The sequence below is a fragment of the Triticum urartu genome, chromosome 1, assembly GCF_003073215.2.
Source record: "Triticum urartu cultivar G1812 chromosome 1, Tu2.1, whole genome shotgun sequence".
In the NCBI taxonomy this organism is placed as follows: Eukaryota; Viridiplantae; Streptophyta; class Magnoliopsida; order Poales; family Poaceae; genus Triticum; species Triticum urartu.
The window spans coordinates 503926933-503933361 of record NC_053022.1 but is presented as its reverse complement, the minus strand read 5'-3'; positions in this window follow the sequence as shown (position 1 = coordinate 503933361).

Sequence of the window (6429 nt, the reverse complement as noted above, 5' to 3'; positions counted from 1 at the left end):
GTGTCGTGCATTCGGTACTTGATCAGTCGGAGCTAGAAGAAGTTCGACTACATCAACCACGTTGTCAAACGCTTCCGCTTACGGTCTACGAGGGTACATAGACACATTCTCCCCCTCGTTTCTATGCATCTCCATGGATAGATCATTGCGTGTGCGTAGAATTGTTTTTGTTTTCCATGCAACGATTCCCAACATGAAGACCATGTTTTTACTCTACTAGATAATTCCATCACCCCCTCCAATTCAAATTGTTGATAAACAAGAAAAGTAGTTGAATGTACAGACCTTGTATGGGAGATATATGAAATAGACAGTGAGGGAAAAAGAGGGCATAAGATAGTTCACATATATGTTGTTTAACTAAACAAGATATCATGACATAAATTCACATATATGATGTCTATATAAACAGGATAGCATGACATAATTCAAAGATATGATGACTAACTACACATGATGGCATGAGATAATTACATGATGTCTTTAGTAAACAGGTTCACATGACATAATTCACATACATCTTATCTAAGTAAACAGGATGGCATGATATCACATATGTGATTTATATACTAAGCAGATGACATTCGCATATAAGATGCCTAAACTTTGATGATGGTGTTGAATATTGTGTATATGATGTCTAAACTATGCAATGCAAGACGCAATATACATGATACGAGTAATATAACCCCACCAAGTTAGAGCATACACCTCAGGGGGTAGAACTGGTCATCTATCTCTGAATCCTCCTCTGATGAGCTATCTAGACCCAACAAGAGATTTGGTTTGACATGTAGCACTATCTGCTCTGAAGACCTTGTTTTGACTCTAGATTTTTCCATCACCCACTCAAATGGCTGATTCACAGAAAGAGTAGTTTAATGTACAAACATTGTCGATAAATGGAAATGTAATGAAAAAATAAATGGCAAGATATAATTCAAATATATGATGCCTGGCTAAACAGGATGGCATTGCATATATTTCACATATATTATGGTTGGCTAAAAAAGATGGCATTGCATAATTGACATATATGATATAGAAACTAAATAGGTGGCATTACAGAACATGTCTAGTCTAAACAGATGACATATATGATGTCAAAAGTAAAGAATGCATGGCGCCATATGCATGATATGACCAAAATCATCATGCCAAGTTAGAGAAAACACCTCGAGGGTAAATAGGAGTGGTCAACTCTCTCTGAATGCACCTCTGAACAGTTATCTTCCTCTGGGTTACAATCTGGAGGAGGGGTAGGGGGTGTGCCATTGCACCCACCATGGAGTGATGTCTACATCACATTGTATTGCCGCGCAAGACTCTTCTCTTTTTCTCTACATGTTCAACATGACTGTGTACAATAACTGACATGCATACGAAAAAATATAGTAGTGATGACCCACAAGTATAGGGGATCGGTCGTAGTCCTTTTGATAAGTAATACTATCAAATCCAACGAGGAGCAGAAGGAAATGACAAGAGGTTTTCATCAAGGTATTCTCTACAAGTAATGAAAGTAGCGGTAACATATAGTTTCGTAGCAAGGTAATTTGTAACAAGTAACAAGTAGCAATAGTAACAAAGGTGCGGCAAGGTGCACCAATCCTTTTCAAAGCAAATACAAGCCTAGAAGTTATCTTATAGTAAGCAAAGCTTTCTCGAGGACACATGGGAATTGTCATATATTCATGTTCATCATGTTTAGTTGATTCACGTTCGTTACTTTGATAATTTGATATGTGGGTGGACCAGTTCTAGGGTGTTATTCTTACTTGAAGAAGCAACCCTCTTATGATTACCCCCTCCCGCAAGCATCCACAACTACGAAAGTAGAATTAAGAAAAATTTAACCATGGCATGAAACATATGGATCCAAATCAGCCCCTTATATATGGAATAACGCATAAACTAGGGTTTAAGCTTCTGTCACTCTCGCAACCCACCTTATACTTATTAATCCACAATGTCTTCCCTTAGGCCCAATTATGGTTAAGTGTCATGTAGTCGACGTTCACATGGCACCACTAAAGGAACACAACATTCACATCATCAAAATATCAAATGAATACCAACTTCACATGATTACTTATAACAAGACTTCTCGCATGTCCTCAAGAACAAAAGTAACTACTCACAAATTATATTCATGTTCAAGATCAGAGGTGTATTGAATATGATTGAGGATCTGAACATAATATTCCACCAAATAAACCAACTAGCATCAACTACGAGATGTAATCAACACTAATAGCAACCCACATGTACCAATCTGAGTTTTTGGGACAAAGATTGAATACAAGAGATGAACTAGGGTTTGAGATGAGATTGTGTTGGGGAAGATGTTGATGAAGATTGGTCCACCCAGGATGAGAAGATCATTAGTGATGTCGATGGCTTCGATTTCCGCCTCCCGGAGGGAAGTATCCTCAGCGGAATCGCTCCATCAGAGAGTAAAAGTGCTCCTACCCAGGTTCTGCATTGAGACGGCAACGCTTCGTCCCGAAAGTGTTCTTCTGTTTTTATTATAGGGCAAATAGAATCATATAGGAGAAGATGGGCCCCAGAGGCCTGTTGCTGGAGCCACAAGCTCACCAGGTGCGCCCCCTAAGATCGCGACTCTCTGATGCCCCCCTCCTGGTATTTATTCTGTCAATATTTTTTATATATTCCAAAACAATTCTCCATAAATTTTTAGGTCATTTGGAGCTGCGGAGAATATCCAACTCTGTTGTAGCCTTTTCAGGTCCAGAATTCCATCTACCGACAAGCTCCCTCTTCATGCGGAACCTACAAATTAAGAGAGAAAAGGCATTAGTATTGCATCATAATGTGAAATAATGACCCAAAACATAATAAATAAGAGTAGGAAAACATGATGTAAAATGGACGTATCAACTCCCCCAAGTTTAGACCTCGCTTGTCCTCGAGCGAAAGCCGAACTCGATAATTATGACCACACGTTTAGACAGAGACGTGTCGATAGAACAAATTACGGATATGAAAGCATCATGATCCTTGTCATATCGGCAATATAACATCATAAAACTTCTCATAATCAAGTGATAATCCATTCACATTCCCAAGTATGAACCAAACTTCATTGAAAACTAACAAACTATGATCTCAATCATTGAAACAATTGCAATTTACCATATTTTCAGAAAGAGTCTATGTAAGAGCTATGTTTAGCAAGTTCACATACTCAACTATCAGTCTTCCATGATTGCTAACACTCACTACATATTTGTGGAGAAAAAAGTTTTAGTCAAACACATAGGAAGATGGGGATTTATAGTTTCACCTCCCAACGTATTTCTCTCAAGGATACTGTCAACATTAACCCATGATTACCAACATCCAACCGGTTATATGTGCCTGGATCTTTCCCTACCACATGATGCTTTCCAAGTGGAGAATAATTAAGAGTGGAATAGAGATGAACATTATTAACTCTTGCATAAAAGTAAATATTGAAAAGTAAAAGATAGGTCCTTCTCAGAGGGAAGCAGAGGTTGTCATGCCCTTTTTCATTTGGATGCGCAAGCTCTTAATGGAAAGGAACATCACTTTATATTTCCCCTTGTGATAGAAACCTTTATTATATAGTATGTCGCTTTTATTTCTTTTCCATCACAAGTTCATACAATCCCTTACAATAAAAGATCATAGTGCAACATAGGGGGTCATGCCCCCCAAGTTTTGCACATTTGTGATAGTTCTATGTTTTGTGCCCCACAAAATTCAGATTTTGTGTTTTGTTGCCCCCAACCAGCTTTGTCAAGCTCCGCCACTCATGCTGAACTTTAATAAGCTAAAACAGTATTATCTGTAATGAGTGTACTAGGTACAAAGGCACTCTGAACTAGAGAGATAATATCATCAAGATGGATTTTTAATCTGAATGCTATCATATTGGATATTATTTTGTAAAGAACATTACATAGACTAGTAGGCCTATATCACCGCCTCTATAGGTTTGTCAAGTTGGAAAAGGCGTTGGGAGAACTGAAGGTACGCCTGCGAGGTTCCATCTGGAGGGGGAAATCAACATGGTTTGCACAATCTGCTTTGCAGACTTCTGTCACAGTGCGCACGTGGTGGTGCCCCCCACGTGTGGGCAGGTCTTCCACCACCACTGCCTCTAAGAGGTGGTGGCGGGGCAGAGCCCATGCCGCCCGCTCTGTTGGGAAGCTCTACTGTGAATGTTGATTTGTTTTCCAAATATTTATGTAACCTTTTTTTATTTTGTGTACTTATGTCCATTTCTGATGTTGGTGGTTGAGGGAGTCCTGGATTAGGGGGTGTTCGGATAGCCGAACTATACCTTCAGCCGGACTCCTGGACTATGAAGATATAAGATTGAAGACTCCGTCCCGTGTCCGGAAGGGACTTTCCTTGGCGTGGAAGGCAAGCTTGGCGATACGGATGTTCAGATCTCCTACCATTGTAACCGACTCTATGTAACCCTAACCCTCTCCATTGTCTATATAAACCAGAGGGTTTTAGTCCGTAGGACAACACACACATCAACAATCATACCATAGGCTAGCTTCTAGGGTTTAGCCTCTCTGATCTCGTGGTAGATCTACTCTTGTACTACCCATATCATCAATATTAATCAAGCAGGACGTAGCGTTTTACCTCCATCAAGAGGGCCCGAACCTGGGTAAAACGTCGTGTCCCTTGCCTCCTGTTACCATCCGGCCTAGACGCACAGTTCGGGACCCCCTACCCGAGATCCGCCGGTTTTGACACCGACATTGGTGCTTTCATTGAGAGTTCCTCTGTGACGTCGCCGTCAGGCCCGATGGCTCCTACGATCATCAATGGCGATGCAGTCCAGGGTGAGAACTTCCTCCCCGGACAGATCTTCGTTTTTGGCGGCTTCGCACTGCGGGCCAATTCACTTGGCCATCTAGAGCAGATCGAAAGCTACGCCCCTGGCCATCAGGTCAGATTCGGAAGTTTAAACTACACTGCTGACATCCGCGGGGACTTGATCTTCGACGGATTCGAACCATTGCTGAGCGCGCCGCACCGTCACGACGAGCATGATCTAGCTCTGCCGCCAAACAGTGCCCTGGAGGCCGCACCCGCATCGGCTCCGACCCTTAGTTCAGAGCCAACCACACCGATCGAGGATGGGCGGTTGGACGCCACCTCGGGGGCTGTGATCCCAACGGCGGTTGAGCCGAACACCAGCCCCGTACTCTGCAAGGCTCGTGACTCCAAGGAGCCGTACTCCTCTCCGGACTCTGAACCCTCCGCGCCCCTGCCAGTCGAATCCGATTGGGCACCGATCATGGAGTTCACTGCCGCAGACATCTTTCAGCACTCGCCTTTCGGTGATATCCTGATGTCACTAAAGTCTCTCTCTTTATCAGGAGAGCCCTGGCCGGACTACGGTCAGCAAGGTTGGAGTACGGACGATGAAGAAATTCAAAGCCCACCCACCACCCACTTTGTAGCCACTGTCGACGACTTAACCGACATGCTCGACTACGACTCCGAAGACATCGACGGTATGGACGTCGATGAAGGAGATGATGAAGAACCAGCGCCTACTAGGCCCTGGAAAGCCACCTCGTCATATGACATATACATGGTGGACACCCCAAAAGAGGGAGAGGGCGATGGAACAGCGGAGGATGACCCCTCCAAGAAACAGCCCAAGCGCCGGCGTCAGCGGTGCCGCTCAAAATCCCGCCAACACAAAAACGGTGATTCCAGCACGGGAGATAATAATACTCCAGAGAGTGCCGAAGAAAACCCCCTCCAGCAAGGTTTAGCACAGGAGGATGGAGAAACCAGCCCTCATGAGAGAGCGGTAGACAGAGAGGTCGAGGACGATAACTATATGCGTCCCTCCGAAGACGAGGCAAGCCTCGACGACGACGAATTCGTCGTGCCAGAGGATCCCGTTGAGCAAAAGCGTTTCCAACGCAGGCTTATGGCCACGACAAGAAGCCCCAAGAAAAAATAGCAACGGCTCCAAGCTGATCAAGATTTGTTGGTTGACAGATGGACCGAAGTCCTTGCGGCCGAAGAGCATAAACTCGAACGCCCCTCCAAGAGTTACCCAAAGCGCAGGTTGATACCCCAATTAGAGGAGGAAGCACTTGATGCGGCCGAATGGCCACCTCGTGGCCGCGACAGAGAGTCCTCCCGGCCCTCCACTCAAGCTGCACCCCGTACCAAGGCACGGGAATATTCGCCGGACTTACGAAACATGTTGGAGGACAAGGCAAGGCAAACACGATCGATCTACGGATCGCGTGGGCACCCCACGGCTCGAGACGTTAACCGTCACGCCGGCCACACATTCGGCAGGGCCGAACACAGTAGACAAAGCTCATTGGAGCTACGTCATGATATCGCCCAGTACAGAGGCGCCGCACACCCACTGTGCTTTACAGACGAAAT